Source organism: Rutidosis leptorrhynchoides, chromosome 4 (assembly GCF_046630445.1).
Source record: "Rutidosis leptorrhynchoides isolate AG116_Rl617_1_P2 chromosome 4, CSIRO_AGI_Rlap_v1, whole genome shotgun sequence".
In the NCBI taxonomy this organism is placed as follows: Eukaryota; Viridiplantae; Streptophyta; class Magnoliopsida; order Asterales; family Asteraceae; genus Rutidosis; species Rutidosis leptorrhynchoides.
In genome coordinates this window covers 200,547,922-200,570,726 of record NC_092336.1, presented here as the reverse complement: position 1 = coordinate 200,570,726, position 22,805 = coordinate 200,547,922, and the positions used below count along the sequence as shown (strand labels likewise).

Here is a 22,805-nt window from a genome sequence, read left to right as displayed (position 1 = left end):
AGGCAACTTTTATATCAGGGTGATAATAAGCTAAACCGAGTGAAAAGTCGGAGTTGACTTGTTGGATCTGTGGCAAAATTTGCTACTTTGAAAGGAATTACCAAGTTATTTTTGGTAATAATAACACTAAAAGAGCTAGCACAGATACGTGTTAAACGTTTACTCAGGTTCCGAGTGGTTTCAAGTGTATAACTATATGTATCAATCTTTTCTTCCATAGATGAAGTGCGGTTGGTTCATCCTCTCAATTGAGGTGTTTTCAAGAATCATTGAAGAGTTTGAACGTAGATTGTAATCGTCAAGATACAATTGAGGTTTAAGATGAAGTCAAGTGGCAAACTTGAAGAAGTTTTTAGTTTCATATGTTATAATAAATATTTTAATTCATTTTAATTGTCCAACATTATTAGTTCACAGTCGATAGTCTACAGTTAACAGTCCAATAATTCATATATAGTTTAATATATAATATTCGAATTAATTAATACGTCTCGTGACCCGTATATGTCTCAGACTCGATCACAACTCAAACTATATATATTATTGTAGAATCAACCTCAACCCTGTATAGAGAACTCGATCATTACTGCATATAGAGTGTCTATGGTTATTCCAAATAATATATATAAATGCGTCAATATGATATGTCAAAACCTTGTATACGTGTCCCGATATTTAAAGTGCGTAAAATAAATATAGAATTTAAATGACAATAAATAAAATTGCGAGAATGTAAATTGCGATAATTAAATTGCGATAGATGAAATTGTAATAAATAAAATGTATTACGGAATTAATTAGTTAGCTAGGAACAATTAGCTAGGAACAGTTAGCGTGGATTCTTAACAAAATTTCCCATAGTTAATTTGTTTGTTTCTAACAAATTTTATTTTGTCAAATGTTTTCTTCATTATGCCACTTGTTGGATTCTGATAGATCAAAATCCAAATATGAAATTGAATGAAAATGGTTATTCTGCTATGAACGGATACGTATATCGGTGGTTGTAAATAGGATAGTAAATGACTGTTGAATCAGATTCGAAGAATGTACAATGTAACTTATTAATGTGAAATCTAAATATTTCTCGGGTATTACCTACCCGTTAAAATATTTTCACCATTAACAGTTTGTACGAAAGAATTTTTAATTACAATCTTTATGAAAATATATATACATATATATTTTCTTCAGATATAATCATAGATTTAATTTAATGAGTTAATGTGATATTAATCTCATTTGATTTACCGTTAGAACTAGAATATATAATCTCTAAAACATTAAAGGTTACATAACCATCATGTCGAACGAAGATAAATGATGTATAACGTCATGTAGAACGATGATTATTCTCGAGGTACGGAATGAGATGTTGAGGCATGTAGTGTTGAAACTTGGTTTGTTGGTGGTACTGGTGTTGATGTTGCTGGTACTGTTGGTGCTGATGATGTTGCTGAAGCTGGTACGTTTTGCACCATATTTTCCAAATTGATTACTCGAGTGCGAAGTTCGTTGACTTCTTGTATTATTCCAGGATGATTATCGGTCAGAACGAGCAGATGAATAAGGTTTAGAATTTTAGATAGAATATAATCGTGGTGATATACTCTGAAAATGATAGAGAAAATGATGTTACCAACAGGTTCGCCGGTAAGCGCTTCAGGTTCTTCACCAAGAGTGCAGGTTGGTGAGTGGAAAAGATCGCCTTCTTCTCGTCTCCATTGATTTAGTCGACTACGAAACCATCAGATGAATTAGGAATGGCTGATTGGTTGATTCATTCTGGTGATACTGCTTTCGGAGCTCGAGTGAAACTCTATGTCGAAATAGCTGTCGAAATAGCTGTCGGAATAGTTATCGGAATCTAAGGGACTCGAACTGGTTGAGGGACTCATCTCGTACGATCAGATGAAGGATTTTCGATAAGAAATAGATTATAGGATGTAGATTAGTACCCTGCAATACATAATTTACATATGCATATAAAATACTAAAATCCCATAAGTTACGGAGGAATCTACGGAAGCTGTCAGGCAAAGGTAACAATAACAGATACGCTAGGATATGAATTAGCAGATATGCTAAGATATGAATTTTGTCTATTCACTAATCATGCAATCGATGCAATAAGATGTGTCTAGACTAAGGATGATAAGCAAGTGATTCTCTAAGAATGATAAGCAGGTAATTTTCGACACGAAATGATAAGCAAAACTTTTAACATGCAGACACGGTCGAAGTCCAGACTCACTAATGCATCCTAACAACTTATCAGTTATACACACTAATGCAGACCTGGTTCGCTAAGACCACCGCTCTGATACCAACTGTGATGACCCAACAGATTTTATTGATACTTTATATATATATATATATATAAAATGGTAGTGGCCTGGGTTCGAACCGTGGATCTCTAGGAAATCACAAACACTCCTTACCACTCATCTGCAACTTCATTTCTGCTATTATAAGAATCTTCTTTTCTTTTAACTTATTTTCTGATTAAATCTTCTTCTTCTTCCTAAAACATCATCATATAGTATCACCATCATCTTAATCATATAAATCGCTCATTTACTCAACACCATATTATCAACAATATCATAATGGTCGTTTGTTTACCAGAATAGGATTAGAAACGAAAACAGTGAGTATGTGTCACAACTTTGACAGGCTAGTTAAACCGATCCACAAGCCCAAGTGAGAAAAGTAAACTCGGTCCAACACTATATTACGGTTCAAATGGAAATTAAAAGCATGGCAGCACACTTATCAACTATCCTCGGTTGTATACCTTAAAACGAACCCAAATGACAATTTAACAAGTCCAACAAATGCTTGTGACTTGTTTAGTTTTTCACTTGACCGGAAAAAAAAATATAATTAGATATCAACAATCATCATGTGTTGTTTATTCTAATTATCACCACATCATAATATGTGGCCATTGTGTCGGCCAACAAGATAAAGATCATAATAGCAGCCATTATTTTTCTCTTCTTCGCATAACTTGTGACCCATTTCTTTTTCTTTATATATTGCATTTTATAACGACTTCCATATAATTACATGATGAAGTGGGGTTGTCGGCCAAAGTAAAAGAAAAAGGATCGCTTGCATTAAACTATTATTGCTTAAACCCATGGCTCCCACATGTTCTTCCATTAACCCATATGATATATAAATATAAATTGGAATTCGGTTTATGTGATACCCAGCAAAAAAATATAACATTAAGATGGTGGTTTGAGTGGTCTTACGAGGTGAAGGTAGTGATGTATGGTTGGTCAGAAACAGAAACATAATCATGGTAGCAGCTGCAAACGGAGATCGATGGTGGTTGTTATAGTATCTTGGTTATCAGACTGAAATAAATAGAAGGAGAGAGACTATATAGATGATAATAGTGGTGGTGACTTAAAGTGGGTTTTAATAGTGGTGTTTGATGAAAGTGGTGTGGTTGATAATCGGATAGAAACAGTAGCTAGTTAAAGAGAGTGACCGGCGGTGGTTGATTGAACTGAAACAGTAACAAGTAGGTATAGCAGTTTGATGGTTGTTTGGTTTGATGATTTTGGTGATGGAGTAAAGGGTGATGAAGATGATGGTGGTCGGGGACTGTAGTGGTGCTCAATCAATCAAGAAGAAAGTAGAAAGAAGAAGGTGACGTTCTAGGGAAAATTTTGAGCAGAGGAACAAGAGTATGTGTATGTGTACAATATGTAATGATAAGAGTTGATTGAAATTGTCTATAGTGTTGATTTGAGATCGACATGATCTCTTGAGTGGAGAAGAATCAGTCAAAAATATAAATAAAGTGAAAACGATTGAAAACAAATTTCGTACAATTTATATTGATATATAATAAATTTTTGTTTCCATTTGATTCATTTTATTAAGTATTAATAATTATAAATATGTAAAAAAAATAAAATGTTGTTTATATTATTAATAACAAAATATTAATATTGAAATTAATATTAATATAAAGTAACAAAAATACTAATATGATAATACAAGTGATAAAAATAACTAAAATATCAATAATTAATACTAATAATAACAATAAAGATACAAATAAAAATAATGACAATAATTGTACAGTAAAAGAGGAACATTATTTAACAAGTTGATGTGTGGTTGCATTTGCATGAGTATGATAAATAAATATATCATGGGTATATAAATCAAATAATATAAAAAGAAAAGCATAGCAGACTTTTATATTTGTTTCTTATTATCGACAGTTTTATCACGGAGTAATATCGTTCACCAAATAAATTCAAAATCATAAGTATATACATTCAATATACATTATAATATATTATATATCATTTTATTTACATAATTAATTAACTTATATAATATTTTAAATTTTATTTCCAATTTTATATATATATTCATATATTTAATTATATATGTATCTATTTATAAATAGTTGTTCGTGAATCGTCGGGAACAGTCGAAGGTCAATTGAATATATGAAACAGTTCAAAATTTTTGAGACATCGACATTACAGACTTTGCTTATCGTGTCAGAAATATATAAAGATTAAAGTTTAAATTTGGTCGGAAATTCCTGGGTCATCACATAAACAACCTAGTACCTCCCGAGTGAATCATGTTTCCGACTTAGGTGCTTCATCTAGGAACTTAGAGAAAGAATTAGATGATTTGAAAATACTTATATTTAACAACCCAAACCAGGGTCTTGCTTGTAATATTTCGCAGGTTCAGGAAGTTTGTGAGATTTGTGGAGATCCTTCTCACTTTGTATATGGATGTAGAAATGGGATTCCCCCGGTGAATCAACAAATAGTGGAGGAACAAGTTAATGAAGTGCAGGGATGAAGATTTGATCCATACTCCAACACGTATAATTCGGGTTGGAGAAATCATCCTAATTTTAGTTGGAGCAATAACAATGCTCTAAATGCCACCCAAGGTACCCAACAAAGACCGCAAAACAACTTTCAAAACTAAGGGAACTTTCAGAATCAAGGTAACTATCAAAGAAACTATCAAAACCCTTATCCCAACAACCGAAACCAAAACCAAAACAATTACCAAAATCAAAGCCAAAACCAAAACCAAAATCAAAACAATGTCCCACCCAATCAACCATCTAGCTCGGATGCCAAGATGGACGCGTTTATCTCCGAAATGCGTAAAATAGTGGAAGTGCAAAACAAGTCAATTGGTGCATTGGCTAAGGAGATTGGTAATGTAGCGGAAAGTAAGGGAAATCGGGAGTCGGGTACAATTCCAAGCTACACGGTTCTAAATCTGAATCATAAGGATCAGGGAAAAGGGCATAGTGTTAATATGGTAGGCACCTTGCGAAGTGGAAAGAAGTATGACAATAAGGTTGGTGAAAAAGAGGTAGTGCAACAAGAGTCAAGTAAGTCTCCTATTGTTCTTGATGAGGATGAGGTAAGTGAAAATGATAACCATGGGAAGGGGGTGAAAAATAAGGAACCAATCGTTAATGAGACCCAGAAACCGGAGACAGAATAAAAAACCGTCCCATTTCCCAAGGCCTTAGAGTCCCCGAACCAATTCCCTTATGGGAAGAAGGGACCACAACTACAGGATATGTGGGAAACATTTAAACAGGTTAAGATAAATTTACCCCTTCTCGATGCTATTAGGCAAGTCCCGTCCTACGCTAAGTTTTTAAAGGATCTTTGCACTCAAAAGAGGAAGCAAAGGGCGACCTTACCCAAAAAGGTGGAGCTAACCGAGCACCTAAGTGTGGTTGTTTCGGGTACACTCCCACCTAAATTTAAGGACCTGGGGACCCCATTGATAGCTGTGACTGTAGGAAACGTAAATGTGAAAAAGGCGTTATTGGACCTAGGAGCTAGCATTAATATTTTATGTAACACCCCGTTTTTTCTAAACATGGCGCTTGTGGCGTCATAGGGAGTTCAAGAATGAGTATTTGATAGTTTGGATGTAATGAATTGACCACGTTTGACTTTGGGATGTTTTAAAAGTGAAATTTGAGTACATCAGGTAAACTGTCGAGTCCTAAGTGAGTTTTTCGCATCCTGGTGCGTCGCATTTCGTGACAAACAGGGTCAAAACATGACAACTTCTGATGATGGATTTCTGTTCTTTTATCGCGTATGAAAAATAAGTGTCGCGTAATGGTGTCGCGAAACGCGACCAGGTGTCGCGAAACGCGACAACTGTCGCTGTAATGACTTTTTAGTCCATTTTAATGGTATCTTTTGGGGCTGTATTGGTCTTTTCACTTGTGGCCGGTTTTGGGGACTTAAAAAATTGATACAACCTTATCCTAACTCATTTCACACTCCTTCACCTTCACCAATTAAATCAAATGACCCCTTCTCATAATGAGATTGTATATAACCCTATTCCGGTCTGGTCCGGTATGAAATGAACTTATAATCATAGAATCGACTCGATCATCAGATTATAGATTATAAGTTCATAACCCAGGCCCATTAACATTTTGGGAGGAACAGATCTACTAATTCTTTGATTGCAGTTAGCCAGTTAGTAAGAGGGATCTTGAACTAAGAAATAGATCCTACAAACTAAAAAAGGGTATCCTAAGCAATTGCAATAATCGGATTCATTACTTTGGGTAAGAAGAAGAAGGAATCTTGCCTAAGCTCGAGTTTTAAAGTTCTTCCCTACGTCTCTAGCTACGTTGTAGTAGTGTTGGTAAGTCTTAACTCCGTGTTTTGAGTTTTAATTGATTTATGGCTAGGGTTTGTTCATTTGAGATTTGTAAGACCCATTTGGGGGTTAAATGGGTGAACTTGGGTTAAATTGATTTTGAAAACCCTAAGGCTTGTAATCTAGGATTTGGTCATGAATTTGGTGTTTATAAGTGTTAATTTTGTTGTTAAAACACTAGTATACTTGTGAATTAGTGAAAGGTTGTAAATGGGTTCAAGTTTGACCAATTATAAGTCTAAGTGTTAAAATGGGTCAAATGGGTAATGGTTGAACTAATTGGGTGAGATGGGTACGATATACCCTAAATTTGTGTTAGTTGGTGTTAGTGGGCTTTAATCACTAGCTTTTAGTGATTTATGATGAGTCTTGGCCTTTAATGGGAGGTTTTGGTGTAAAGAGGTCATTTAATGCATTTGGGTCTTTAAATGCTCAAGAGTTAAGTATTGGTGGCTAGTCCACAAGTTTGTATGTTGATTGGGTACTTAATGTATTAGGTACTTCGCTTGAAGCTCACGGAAGTGTTTAATCACCACCGGCGTGATAAGGTGAGTGGAATAAGTATATATGTATGTATATAATGTATTTATTTATATGAACAGATATGTGTTGTCCGAGTTAGTGATATATGTCATTGTACACTAATGGATTTTATGAACGGATATGTGTTGTCCGAGTTAGTGATATATGTCGTTGTACACTAACGGATTTTATGAACGGATATGTGTTGTCCGAGTTAGTGATATATGTCATTGTACACTAACGGATTTTATGAATGGATATGTGTTGTCCGAGTTAGTGATATATGTCGTTGTACACTAACGGATTTTATGAACGGATATGTGTTGTCCAAGTTAGTGATATATGTCGTTGTATACTAATGGTTTTTATAAACGGATATGTGTTGTCCAAGTTAGTGATATATGTCGTTGTACACTAACGGTTTTTATGAACGGATATGTGTTGTCGTTCCGGCAAAGGGTTAGTGATATATGTTGTTGTACACTAACGGTTGTTATGAACACCGATGGGAAATTCGAGTACCATTCCTTTGTACGATTGGTTAACCATGGTTGTGTGTTGTAGTGTAGCATATTATATTGTTCGTGTTATATGCTATTGTTATGCTAGCTTTTGTTGTCGGAGGTTAGCAGCGTTATACTTGAGATTGGTATGCTAATTTAATTGCTAGTTTGTATGCGATATTGTGTAAGTGATTGCAAGTAAATAGATTATATATGTATATGTATAATTATTGCACTCACTAAGCGTTAGCTTACCCCTCTCGTTGTTTACTTTTTAGATGCAGGTGCGAAGAAAGGGAAGGGTGTTGTTGGGCACTAGATTTCCCTTGTTGGATGCTTGTAGAAGCTTTTGGATTCGACCTAGGATTGGGTAGTTTATCCCCAGACATCATGCTCGTAGTTGTTTAGAACTTAAACTCATATGGGTCGAAACTTGTATTTTGTAAACTTAATTCGTATTGAATGTTAAAAGATGTTTGAACTTAGTATTGTAATGACAATGTTGCAGAAACGTAAATGGACTAATGTTGCACATATTATTATGATAAAAAGGAAAAAAATTTATGGGCCGAAAATACGACGGGTTGGGTCGTTCTAAGTGGTATCAGAGCATGGTCTAAGGAATTTAGGCGACTTGAGATAGGTGCCTTGACTTAGACTTTATTGTGTGTTCGTTTTATGCGGGACTTGTAGGATTTCGGGTCGGACCAGTTTTGGTTGGTGCCTAGGTTTAGGTGAACTAACCTTGTAATTAATTGTTTTGTGTTGTGTTTAAAATCATCAAGGAAGATGGTGGTGGTACTAACGAGTGGATGCGTTGTGCTCGAGTAATAATGATTAGCTACCATTCTTACGGGTGCAAATCGTGTCTAACGAGTGATGTAAGGCGATTGTTGAGCAAGATGGGGCGTTGTGGCGCGAGTGAATTTATATGCATTCGTGGTTTAATCATTTTTGCATTCCTTAGAATGAAGACGGAAGATGGATATGGAACGGACAGGCCTACTCAAGAAAGGAAGGATGAAATAATGTTAAGGATTGAGGCCGAGTTCGAACGCTATATCTCGATTTTCGCCGACAAGGTTAAACAAGTTCCCCAAGAGTCGTTCGAGGGAATAGTAACCGAGATGGTCCGAGACCAAGTGTCTAAGGCCTTAAGGGAAGATTTTGAAAAGAGGTTTCTTAAACCTCAAGGTAACGGTGACGAAGGAGCTATTATGGGGTTTGAATCTTATGCTTCAAAATTGGTTGATCACCCTTTGGGTAAAAGAAAGTTCGAATCGATAGGTGGCCCTAGTATGAAGGCGATGAAGGTGCCCGAAAATGTCGGGCGCGCGAGGAAGATAGTGTCGGTCACTGGTACTTCAAATGTTACAATTGTGGGCAAGGGGACATAAGTCTCGTGAATGTCCGACGGGCAAGTTTGTATGTTTTCGTTGCCGGAAGGAAGGGCACCAAAGGTCTGAGTGTCCCGATTTGGCTAGTAATCAGACTAAGAGGTTGGGAGGTTTTTTGCCTACATGTTTCAGGTGTGGAGGACGACGTCATTTGGCACGGGATTGTACGGGTGTACCTTTAAGCACGATCAAGTGCTTTATTAGCCGGAAGGAGGGACACCGAATGTCAGAGTGTCCCGAATCGTTTGACGATCGGGTTAAGAGGTTAGAGCGCGACTACTCAATGGATAGTGAAGCACGGAAGTCCAACGATGCTACTTCAGGTACTTTCGTTTTCGATACAAAAATGCCTTATGATTATTTGTTGAGTGTGGATGGATTCGGGTATGTGTTAGAAGACTTAACTCTCATTCGAGATCTATCTAGTATCGAGTGAACGTCTAGGTAATTAGTACCCATAAGGGTCCGGAGTTAGATTTGTTAGTGAGTTCAATGACGGTGCACCGGGATGATGCTTGAGTCGTTGACTCGTGATAGTGTGACCTGGGTCGGGTGCATTTTGTTAATACATAGTATTATTATGAGTAGCATTCCTAATGGAATTACCCTACGATTGATGGTCGGATTGACGGATGACGGGCGAAGGACTTAAGTTTCTAAGCATTCCTAGGGTGGAGTGAGGGGTTTAGTTTTACCAACCTACACAAATGGGCTTTAGTGTTGGGTTGATAACGCGTGTTCATTATAGGGTCGGAAGTTGAAGAACCGTAAGGTTCATAGGTTGGTTATAATTGAACTCATTTAGTCGTAAGACTAGTAGCACGGGACGAATGGAGCGATGTGATGTGACGTGCGAATCGTGAGGTACTAGACAGGTAAATTTCATCTCCCTTTAGCGAGATGGTTGTGCAAGATCGTCGGGAATGTGAACACGGACTTGACGGTCGAACAAGTCAAGAACGGTGTTTGATGGCGAGGATGCGGGTAACGTAATTGCTAAGATAACATTGTTCACTCTTTTTCCCCAGAGGGGTAGCATAGGTGTATTGTCGGTCGGACAATTTCGGGTGAAATGGGTCGAGTGAACCCACTGGTTGGAAAAGTCTACCCTGTGGGTAGCGGCGTTTTAATATACGGGGTACGTGTTATGTTAGCATTAGGTCGATGATTAATTGACGCCAACGGGTGACAGTGAACGTCGATGTTATAGTAAAAGGAATTCGCGAGAATTCGTGGACTATGATCGATGAGGAGATTGGTCGTATAGGTTGATGTGTTGTGCCTTGACTCGGTTGTTTGAGTCTTTGGTTGTCTAGGCTTTTTTTTTACGTTGTGGCTTTTGGGTCGTTAAATTCGTTCGAGTGAGACCCGTAGGATTTGTCGATTGTGTTGAGCGTTATGGTGAAACCAATTAATGTGTAACCGGAGTGTAATTGTACGTTTGATGGTATTAACATGCTAGGAGGTATATACATGTTAATTGGTGGTCCGATTTCGTCGGCTTGGATACGATGTGGAGAGTGTGGTACGCTCTTAACGGCCACTCTTTTCTTTTATAATTTTCGGGTGCATGCGTGGTATGCCATTAGAGAGGCATTTTCGTTAACCACGATTGCAGTTTGATGCGGTACATGTAGCGAGTGTTCATATAAATTATGTGAGAAGGTAACCGTGATGATGTTTATGACGAAGTTGGAAGAGTATAAGCCTTGGTGTTTCCAAGCATCTCCTTAGTGATGAGTTGAAAGGTTAATAGGCTAGTGGTGCGACTTAGATGAATTGAGACTAGCGAAAGTCGCTAGAAGGTTATGGGCGCTGAGCCGTAAAGTCCTTAGAAATTGCGTGACTTCGAGTAGTCAGACGACGCGTGACACCGAGAGTAGACCCCGTAAGGGTCGAGCTCTTGAGACTCGGTGGTAGTAATGGGAGTTGCATAACACTGCGTCAGGTGCCTCTTTATACCTGTTAGTGGAATGCTTCACTCCGATGGTGTGAATACCTTGTACTTGGGTGCCGATGAGAAACCCGAAGGTACTATAATGGTTTATCGTGATGATTAGCGGGCGTTAACGTTTGACCGATTTAAAGGATCGAGGATCGAGTGCTTTATTGTAAATCCGCGAAAAATTGTTGAGTATGACCAACTTCGAGACCGGTCAGGTGTTGTGGAATGTTGAAATTCCGTAAGGTATTATCAGCTTGACGATGATAGTGTGGGGTTAAAACCCTAAGTGGGGGAGTTAAGTACCGGAGATTTCGGAATAATCCCTATCTAGTAGACATGATGAGCAAACGGGTGTCGCTTATTTAGGAAAGGAAGACTTCGATGGTCTTCGGAGAAGTCCCAAGTTGGACTTTGGAATGAATTGTAAAGGTATTTTTGGCGACATGAGTTGAAATGGCGAAGTTCCCGAATGGCGGATACGAGAGATTTTTGAAAAGTGTAGGGATGATTCCCGAATACACCATGATTGAAAGGCGCGATGACGATGATTGTCGCGAATTGTTGTACTTTAGGACGATTGTGAAGTGGATGGTACGAGTTTGGATACTCGGCGTAGGAGCAACGGTTGTGGTTGTTACTAGCAATGTACTTGGTATGGTAGGCAAGGAGTTGATATCTCGTTACGAGATTGGTTGAGTTTTTCCAATGTGAGGGATTGAGCAAGTGTTAGTGCTCGGATTTGTGGGTGTTGATAAATCGCGGGTGACGATTTAGTTGTTAAAGGTGACTCTTTGGGAAGAATTGCCTAGAGGATTTAGAAGAGTACAAGGTGATTCTGTATATTCTAGGTGATCGTTATAGACTTCAGATGTTGTGTGTGTTGTACGTCTCAGAATACGTGCAAGTGTGTATTTAGTTAATGGATTAATCTTTGGGTTAACGTGTAATGTGGTGGAAGTTGGATTGAAACGTTTGTTTGAGAACCATAGAGTGCGGTTCCGATCGGTTAAGTGACTAGGATCACGAGGACGTGATCAAATTTAAGTGGGGGAGAGTTGTAACACCCCGTTTTTCTAAACATGGCGCTTGTGGCGTCATACGGAGTTCAAGAATGAGTATTTGATAGTTTGGATGTAATGAATTGACCACGTTTGACTTTGGGATGTTTTAAAAGTGAAATTTGAGTACATCAGGTAAACTGTCGAGTTCTAAGTGAGTTTGTCGCGTCCTGATGCGTCGCGTTCCGTGACAAACAGGGTCAAAACGTGACAACTTCTAATGATGGATATCTGTTCTTTTATCGCGTATGAAAAATAAGTGTCGCGTAATGGTGTCGCGAAACGCGACCAGGTGTCGCGAAACGCGACAATTGTCGCTGTAATGACTTTTCAGTCCATTTTAATGGTATCTTTTGGGGGTGTATTGGTCTTTTCACTTGTGGCCGGTTTTGGGGACTTAAAAAATTGATACAACCTTATCCTAACTCATTTCACACTCCTTCACCTTCACCAATTAAATCCTAGAGAGAGAGATTAAGTTTTAGAGTGAGAGAGCTCACTTTGGGGAAGAAGAAGAAGGAATCTTGCCTAAGCTCGAGTTTTAAAGTTGTTCCCTACGTCTCTAGCTACGTTGTGGTAGTGTTGGTAAGTCTTAACTCCGTGTTTTTAGTTTTAATTGATTTATGGCTAGGGTTTGTTCATTTGAGATTTGTAAGACCCATTTGGGGGTTAAATGGGTGAACTTGGGTTAAATTGGTGTATGAAAACCCTAAGGCTTGTAATCTAGGATTTGGTCATGAATTTGGTGTTTGTAAGTGTTAATTTTGTTGTTAAAACACTAGTATACTTGTGAATTAGTGAAAGGTTGTAAATGGGTTCAAGTTTGACCAATTGTAAGTCTAAGTGTTAAAATGGGTCAAATGGGTAATGGTTGACCTAATTGGATGAGATGGGTACGATATACCCTAAATTTGTGTTAGTTGGTGTTAGTGGGCTTTAATCACTAGCTTTTAGTGATTTATGATGAGTCTTGGCCTTTAATGGGAGTGTAAAGAGGTCATTTAATGCATTTGGGTCATTAAATGCTCAAGAGTTAAGTATTGGTGGCTAGTCCACAAGTTTGTATGTTGATTGGGTACTTAATATATTAGGTACTTCGCTTGAAGCTCACAGAAGTGTTTAATCACCACCGGCGTGATAAGGTGAGTGGAATAAGTATATATGTATGTATATAATGTATTTATTTGTATGAACAGATATGTGTTGTCCGAGTTAGTGATATATGTCGTTGTACACTAACGGATTTTATGAATGGATATGTGTTGTCCGAGTTAGTGATATATGTCGTTGTACACTAACGGATTTTATGAACGGATATGTGTTGTCCGAGTTAGTGATATATGTCGTTGTACACTAACAGATTTTATGAACGGATATGTGTTGTCCGAGTTAGTGATATATGTCGTTGTACACTAACGGATTTTATGAATGGATATGTGTTGTCCAAGTTAGTGATATATGTCATTGTATACTAACGGTTTTTATGAACGGATATGTGTTGTCCAAGTTAGTGATATATGTCGTTGTACACTAACGGTTTTTATGAACGGATATGTGTTGTCGTTCCGCCAAAGGGTTAGTGATATATGTTGTTGTACACTAACGGTTGTTATGAACACCGATGGGAAATTCGAGTACCATTCCTTTGTATGATTGGTTAACCATGGTTGTGTGTTGTAGTGTAGCATATTATATTATTCGTGTTATATGCTATTGTTATGCTAGCTTTTGTTGTCGGAGGTTAGCAGCGTTATACTTGAGATTGGTATGCTAATTGAATTGCTAACTTGTATGCGATATTGTGTAAGTGATTGTAAGTAAATAGATTATATATGTATATGTATAATTATTGCACTCACTAAGCGTTAGCTTACCCCTCTTGTTGTTTACTTTTTAGATGCAGGTGCAGAGAAAGGGAAGGGTGTTGTTGGGCACTAGATTTCCCTTGTTGGATGCTTGTAGAAGCTTTTGGATTCGACCTAGGATTGGGTAGTTTATCCCCAAACACAATGCTCGTAGTTGTTTGGAACTTAAACTCATATGGGTCGAAACTTGTATTTTGTAAACTTAATTCGTATTGAATGTTAAAAGAGGTTTGAACTTAGTATTGTAATGAAAATGTTGCAGAAACGTAAATGGACTAATGTTGCACATATTATTATGATAAAAAGGAAAAAAAATTATGGGCCAGAAATACAACGGGTTGGGTCGTTATATTTTACCCTTTTGTCTAGTTGACCGATTTGAATTGGGGTTAATGAAAAGAACCGACATAATTATTCAACTAGCGGACCAATCAATCAAAACGCCTAGGGGAATATTAGAAGATGTGATAGTAAAAGTGGAGGATTTCTATTACCCTGTTGACTTTGTTGTAATGGATATTGAATCTAGGAATAGAGATGCCCAACCCACTATAATCTTGGGGCGCCCGTTTTTGGCCACCATAAATGCCCACATTAATTGTCAAACGGGTGCCATGGACATATCAATCGGGAATCACAAGATGAGGATTAATATCTCTAATTCTCTTCATGCCCCAAGTGTCCATGAATGCTATCAGGTAGATGTGATTGATGAACAAGTTGAAAAACATACTTCTCATTTGATAACAAATGACCCAGTGGAAGTATTTTGCTTAGGTGATGAAGAAGATGTTGAATGTGAAGAGGTTAAGGCAGTTGAGTTGGCCATAGCAAGTACAATGGACTCTAGGTTACCACCTGGGACTCTTAAATATGAGCCATTACCCCAGTCCATAGACACCAACACAAAACCTTCGTTAGAGTCACTACCGACTCTCGAGTTAAAACCATTACCTTCTCATTTGAAGTAAGCATTTTTAGGTACTAACGGCACTTTGCCAGTTATTATTGCTTCAGATTTGACAGGTGTGTAGGAAAAAGCTTTAATGGAGGTGCTTCATAAATACAAGGCTACGGTGGGATGGACTATAGCAGATTTGAAAGGGATAAGTCCCTCAGTGTGCATGCATCGTATAGTTACAGATCCAGAGGTTAAACCTGCTCGTGACACTCAACTCAGGTTAAATTCGAACATGCAGGAAGTTGTAAAGAAGGAGGTTCTTAAGTGGTTAGAGGCAGAGATTATTTTCCCTATTTCGGATAGTCAGTGGGTAAGCCCCACTCAAACAGTGCCAAAGAAAGCTGGGATCACGGTCATGAAAACGGAAGAAGGAGAAAAGATCACAACTCGTCCCGTGACGGGTTGGCGGGTATGTATTGATTATAGGAAGTTAAATGTCGTGACTTCAAAAGACCATTTTCCCTTGCCATATATTGACCAAATAATTGAGAAGTTGTCAGTTCAAAAGTTTTACTGTTTCTTGGATGGGTATTCAGGATACAACCAAATACCTATCCATCCTAAAGACCAAGAAAAAACAACTTTAACTTGTCCATATGGAACTTATGCTTTTTGACGAATGCCTTTTGGTTTGTGTAATGCACCTGCTACTTTTCAAAGGTGTATGATGAGTAATTTTTTCAGAATTAATAGGCGAGTCTTTAGAAATTTTCATAGATGATTTCTCAATATTTGGCAAGTCTTTTGAATCGTGTCTAAAAATGTTGGAAAATGTTTTAAAACAATGTACCGAGACCAATCTCGTCCTTAGTTGGGAAAAGAGCCATTTTATGGTAAGAGAAGGGGTGGTTTTGGGACACATTGTGTCCGAACGGGGATTTGAAGTAGATAGGGCCAAGGTGCAATTAATTTCAACGTTGCCACCACCGACCAATGTCAAGGGGGTAAGGTCATTTTTAGGACATGCGGGGTTCTATCGTAGGTTTATCAAAGATTTTAGTGCGATTTCTAAACCATTGTGCAACTTGTAGTTAAAAGATGCACCGTTTGACTTTGATGACCAATGTAAGGAGGCCTTTAGCACCCTTAAGCGTAAGTTGACCGAGGCACCCATTTTTCAATCACCCGATTGGACCAAACCGTTTGAAATCATGTGTGATGCAAGTGACTACGCAGCTGGGGCTGTTTTAGGACAAAGGGTTGATAGGAAATCGGTAGTTATATACTATGCTAGTAAGACTTTTTCGGAAGCCCAAGTGAATTACACCACAACCGAAAAGGAGTTATTAGCGGTAGTATTTGCCTTAGACAAGTTTAGATCATATTTGTGGGGATCTAAGGTAGTTGTTTTCTCGGACCATAGTACATTGAGACATTTGTTAGAGAAAAAGGAGACCAAGCCTAGATTAATTAGGTGGATCTTGCTGTTGCAAGAGTTTGATTTGGAAATAAGGGATAAGAAGGGAATAGAGAATGTAGTGGCGGAACATTTGTCTAGGATACTCCCGCCACCTTTTGACCCTGCTAAACCGATCCAGGAAAATTTCCAGGACGAGTGTTTGTTTAGTGTTGTGCAGGTACCATGGTTTGCGCATATTGTTTATTACTTGGTGACTAAAAAAGTACCAGAGCATTGGAACAAGCACAATAAGGATTACTTTTTCTTACAGGTTAAGTATTACATTTGGGAGGACCCAGTTCTTTACCGAATTGGACCCGACCAAATCATAAGGAGATGTGTAGCGGAAGACGAGCATAAAGACATACTAGCTCATTGCCATACTTTTGCATGTAGAGGGCATTATGGAATAAAGAAAACCGGGTACAAAGTACTCGACTCAGGTTTCTTTTGGCCTACTATTTTCAAAGATGCATGTGAGTATGTTAGAAATTGTGCTAGGAGTCAACGGATAGGGGGAATTTATAAACGTAATGAAATGCCCATGAACCCAATTTTGATTTGTGAAATTTTTGATGTTTGGGGCATAGACTTTATGGGACCTGTTCCATCGTCTTTCGGGTTTGAGTACATATTAGTGGCCGTCGATTATGTCTCCAAATGGGTGGAGGCTGAGGCTACTCGGACCAATGACCACAAAGTTGTCCTTAAGTTTGTTAAGAAAAATATTTTATGTCGTCATGATGTCCTAAAGGCTATAATTAGTGATGGGGGTTCACACTTTAAGAACTCCCATTTTGCTAAACTCTTAAGGGATTATGGGTTAAATCACCGAATTGCTACGCCTTACCATCCCCAAAAAAGTGGGCAAGTGGAAGTATCTAATAGGGAATTAAAAAGGATTTTAGAAAACACCGTAAATCCTAATCGCAAATATTGGTCTTTAAGACTAGACGATACGCTTTGGGCTTACCGGACAGCTTATAAAACCCCTATTGGTACTTCACCTTACCGACTTGTATATGGGAAGGCATGTCACTTACCTGTTAAAATTGAGCATCGTGCAGAGTGGGCTATTAAACAGGTGAACATGAACATGGATGAGGCGAGAAAAGCAAGAAAGTTAGAACTATCGGCGTTAGATGAGTTGAGACGCGATGCTTATGAAAGTTCGAAAATCTACAAAGAGAAAACGAAAGCGTTTCATGATAAGCAAATCGTAAGGCGAACATTTGTGGTAGGACAAAGTGTGTGGTTATTTAATTCAAGGTTGAAGTTATTTGCGGGAAAATTGAAGAGTAAATGGAACGGGCCATACGTTGTCACCAAGGTTACTCCACATGGGGCAATTGAAATACAAGATCCAAAAGGCGGAGAACCATTTTTGGTTAATGGGCAACGGTTGAAAATTGCTCTAAATTCATCACTTGAAGATTCCAAGGTAGTAGAAACGGTTCACTTTAGACCCATGAAAGTCCATCAACTTAGAATAATTCGGGTGAAGGAATCAAGGAATCATGTTAGTAAAGAGAGCATTGATGCGTGGCTTGATCAAAATGTTACTATTAGTCATATGCCCAATTGTGACGCTTGGCATGATGATGGGCAATTTGATGATGCACCCGATGACGCGGTGTTCGAGGTTATTTCGGATGAATGTTTTGATGAGTTTAATGAAAAGTTGTCATTAGAAGAAGATGCTAAAGGAAGGCCGGAGATTCTTCGTCAAGAAGAAGATTCGGGTGAGGCGTTGTTCGAATTAAGTTTCAATGGGGTATTACCTCACTTTGCTAGCAATCATCGTGAATTCAAAGTGATTGCCGATTCAGATCATCCATCAATATCATGTCATATGTGATGTACAAGCGATTGTTTCATGGTGAGTGTACTATGTGTGTTGAGTAAATCAGATGCGGCAATTACACTTGGCAACAATACCAAATGTATGGCGCGTGGGATACTTCATAATGTGATGGTTAGTGTGAAAGGTGTTTTTCTTGAAGTACCATTCACCATTTTCGATATGCCAGCGGATGAGGATGTTCCATTGTTAGTGGGACGTGGATTCATTTCAATCGCGGGGTGGCAAAACAGACATGGGGGCGGGTGCTATCACATTTAAAGGAGGAAACGGAACTTTTAGATTTTGTAATTCGGAAAACATGTGATTTCCTTGGGCCTATATAGTAGAAAGACAGTTTGATGATGACTATTGCATGATGCTTGGGGTACAAGAGAGTGATACGAATGAAGTGGGTAGTGAAGAAAGGGTAGAGGATACTATAGACATGGACGGGATCTATTAAAGTGTTGAGTGTGGGGGTATTCAACCCGATCAACACTTAAATTCCGAGTTAGGTGAAGATGAGAAAGCTGAAATGTTGTATGATTCCATGAAACAAAAGTATAAGGAATTCAAGAAAGCTAGGGGTGATCATAAGCTAACCGAGAGAATGTTGTTTGAGCTAAGATCGGAAGAACGTGATGTACTTCTAGAGATTATTGAAGAAGAAAAGTCTTTTCACTTCTACTTGGAAAGACAATTGAAGAGGAAGAGCGATGAGAGTTCAAGCAGGGTTGAAACCATTCGTGTTAACACGGTTAAGGAAGCACCCGAATTAGAAAAAAACCGGATGTGGATGTAGAAGAGATTCGTAAGACGCTTGAGAGTATGTGGGGTAAAGAAAACACTGACAGGTTCATGAACAACACCAAAACGTCTTTTGTTGATGATGAGGGTTGGACAATTGAAGTTGAGTACGTTAAGTGTAAACCATAATGTGAATTCAAGCCTTGTATAAAAAATAGAGATCCGGGCGAGTTTTTGGTTATGTGTCAATTTAAAAAGAAGAAGACTTACTTGGCGTTGTTAGAATCGGGTGCAAGTGTTAATATGATGCCGGCCAAAGTTGCAAAATCAATAGGCATTCGAGAGTTGGTTCGAACTAATACGAGTATCCGATTTGGAAATCAAACTGTTGATGACCCAATCGGAGTTGCGGTAGATGTCCTTTTTATTATCCACGACATTGGTTATAAAGAAGATTTCTTCATTATGGATGGTGAACCGGATAAAAACACTCCAATTGTGTTGGGACATGGATTTCTAGCAACCGCGAGGATGTCACTAGATTTTGATATGGGGATGTTGATAATTAAAGATGAAGATAACATGATCACTCTCCATATGGAAGATGGATTCGGCTCTAGCACCATCGGAGTCGAGGACCCGACGATTGCTAAAGCGTGGGAGATGAGTCGAGTGCGCAACTAGGAAATAAATACCGCACCCGCTTGTAAAGTTTGTAAGCTTTTGTTTTTGTTTTTATTGTATTTTTTGTACATACGGGCGGAAAAAGGACCACATTTATGAGGGAGTCTGGTTAAACTTATGGACTATCTCTATTTTAGAGCATTGAGGACAATGCTTTGCTCTAAGTGTGGGAGGAGGTCAAGAAATTAATTAGTCCCGACAGTTTCTCGGAAGAAAAAAAAATTGGTTCCAGCCGCAAAATGCGGTGCCCAGCCGCAAATTGCGGTTGGCTTTTTCAGCGGATACCATCAGGGCCAAAAACGGCATATTTTTGCTCCCGTTTTTACGGAAGGGCCGTATTTTGCGGCTCATAACCGCAAATTGCAGTTGGGTTGTATTTGGGTGTCGGCCAACTTATAAAAAAAAAAAATCAAAACCCACTTATACCACACCGCTAGTCGACGGTTTCATCACCAAAACCCCAAATTTTTTTGTTTTTTTTCGCAAATCCACTCATACTCCATCAAGTATTCATAACATAACATCAATCCAACATAAATTCATCATCAAAATCAAAAAATTTTGGGTTTAATTTGGTGTTCTTGAGAAAAAACCCAAATTCAAGGGTTTTTAATTTTGGGTTAATTTTGCCACTTAATTGGGTAGATTGCTTCAATCATTCATCAAGGTACTTCAATTCTCATGTTCTTTTCTCTTTTTCTTTGTTTAATTTTTTATTTTTGATGATAATTATGTTTAGGGTTTTATAGGTCCGAATTTGCTAAGTGTTTTTGTTCATGTTTTGTTAATTCAATTTTGTTTCGTCTAGTATAATGTTCTAAGTTATGTTTGCATTCTTGATTTATGATTTTGGGTTGAACTTGTGAAATTACTTGCAAGTAGTTGACTAGGTTTGACTTTTAGGATTAAATTGATTATGTTATGTGTTTTAGTTTAATTCTAAAGTGTTTTTAAGTGAGTTTCTCTTGTGTATGTCAATAGAATACCTTGATGATGATAAAGAAAGTTTGTGGCATAAGTGTGATATTTTTGAAGCAAGAATGAACAATTAAAATATGTATGACTTTAAGAGATTAGAAGTGATGAATTGTGATATATTACAAGTTCAAATTAAGTGCATGAGTTATTAGTTGTTAGTGGACATGAAATAGGAAGATAAAAGATAAGAGTGCATGTTTTGCTCTGTAATTTGAATGATTCTTATTTAAGCAAATACATATAAAATTGGATGTTTTGTTAGATACTAATGGTATGTTTGAGCGTTGTTTTCAGGAAATGCCGAAAAGACCACGAGTAAACAAGGACAAGGAGGTAGCCGGGGATTCAATTTCAATCCCGGATTGGTCAGGTTTCTCAAAATTAAAAGATGCGCCTTACGAAATACAAGCTCAATTGTATCTAGAGAAAAAAACTACGCTACTGAAAGGGTTATTGTATGAAAGGGAGTTGACTAGGTTGACGTAGAGAAGGTATGGTATCTTTGAGGTATTTTGGAAGTGGGGTTGGGAAGCGGCTCTTAAACCATTAATATGCGGTTGGGATGAGGGCACAATACCATGTAGTTACACTATAAGCTATCCGAACCAAGTTTTGATGTGGATGTCGACTTTAAAGTGGGAAGAAGTAGATGACTTTCCGGCAACACTTAGGTTAGTGGGAAAGGTAAATGGTATGGAAATTCCGTTAACAATGGAAACATTTAATCACTTGGCAAATCCGAATTTTCAATATGATACAGCTATTGACTTGCGCAACCGAACCATGCACGACTACCCTACAAGGCAAGAGTTGTTTGAGCCTCCGACGGATAAGTATGAAGAGATTGTCCGAGAATTGTTTCATGTTCCAAATGATGCGTCAATTCATAGGTTCACTCTAGAAAGAAAGAGGTTGAAGATAGTGCCAAAGCTTCTTTTGCAAGTGATCACGAGCAACATATTGCCTCGGAGGAGTGATTTGACCTAGGTCCGAATCTATGAGCTTCCATTGTTATATGCCATGGTTACTAATTCTATGGTTCCATCTTTGAGATTATTAATGATGTATTGGATTTGGGAATGTCGAGATTTGGTAAAGACGAGGTCTATTATTCCATATGCCCGGTTTTTGTCGTATTTCTTGTGTAGAAATTCAGGAGTTCCGGCAAATACAATACCGCTTAATGCAAAGATATATGGAATGAAAGATAACGTTATTGAATTGACCTTTAATCGTCAAGGTAACGTGTATTCGATAGAAGATAGAGAAAATGAGGAAATTCATCTACATGGGTTAGATGATGATTATGTTCTAGGTCCGAATGAAGAGGAAGCACGTTCGATGGATACGGATGAGTGTATTGAAGAAGGTACTAGTAGGGGAAGAAGGCGGTATGTGATGGTTGATGAGGATAGGTTGGTTCGAATGGAAGAAAATAGCGCTAAAGCTCTTGAGACCGCCCGAGCTCAACTTTATTTAACCGAGTATTATAGGCAACGAGATTATGTACGGGATAACCGTAAGCGGCAATATGACGATGTGATGAACGGACGCACGGTTACCCCTTATTATGAACCTGTTGATTATATTAACTATGCCTCATCTTTTCATGACGAGGCGGAGTATGTTGAACCACCTGCACCGTGTATCGATCCACCGTTGTTTTTCCAACAATCGGAACCACTTCCCGACCATATGGAACGTGCTAGAGAGGAAGGAAGGAAGAGTGTGTTTGACATGTCGACATTGTCAAAGAGCATCTTTGAAAGCGTGTTTGGTCCCGATCATAGGATGGGATGAGCCTCACTGATTAAATAAAGGTCCGGTGCCCCGTTTGTAATAAAAATCGTATGTACTATTTTCTTTTCTTTTATTTATTTTCTTTTTATTTTTTTAGTAGTTAAATGAACTTTGTGGGTATGTTCACTGCAAGCCCTCACGAGACAAAACTCGTCCACTCGAGGGAATCGGGTGGTTTAAAGCGGATCCCTCCGAAAGTGGGCTAGTTAGATTTTACGCTTTTCTTTTATTTTTCCTTTCTAAGTTGTAATGGAAGGATAAAAGTAATCGAATAGTATGCGTGATGATGAATCAAAATGGTGTGCAATTGTTACTATTGGATGGTGAACTTGCGAGTATCTCGGTAATGTGTTAAATTTCCCCTTTTTCTTTTCCCATAAGTATTGTAA

General features: G+C 38.1%; 1 pseudogene; it reads left to right on the top strand.

Annotated features, from left to right (window-relative positions):
* Positions 1-5,145: 5,145 nt before the first annotated feature.
* LOC139841340 (uncharacterized) lies at positions 5,146-19,009 on the top strand (annotated as a pseudogene).
* The last annotated feature ends 3,796 nt before the right edge of the window (positions 19,010-22,805 follow it).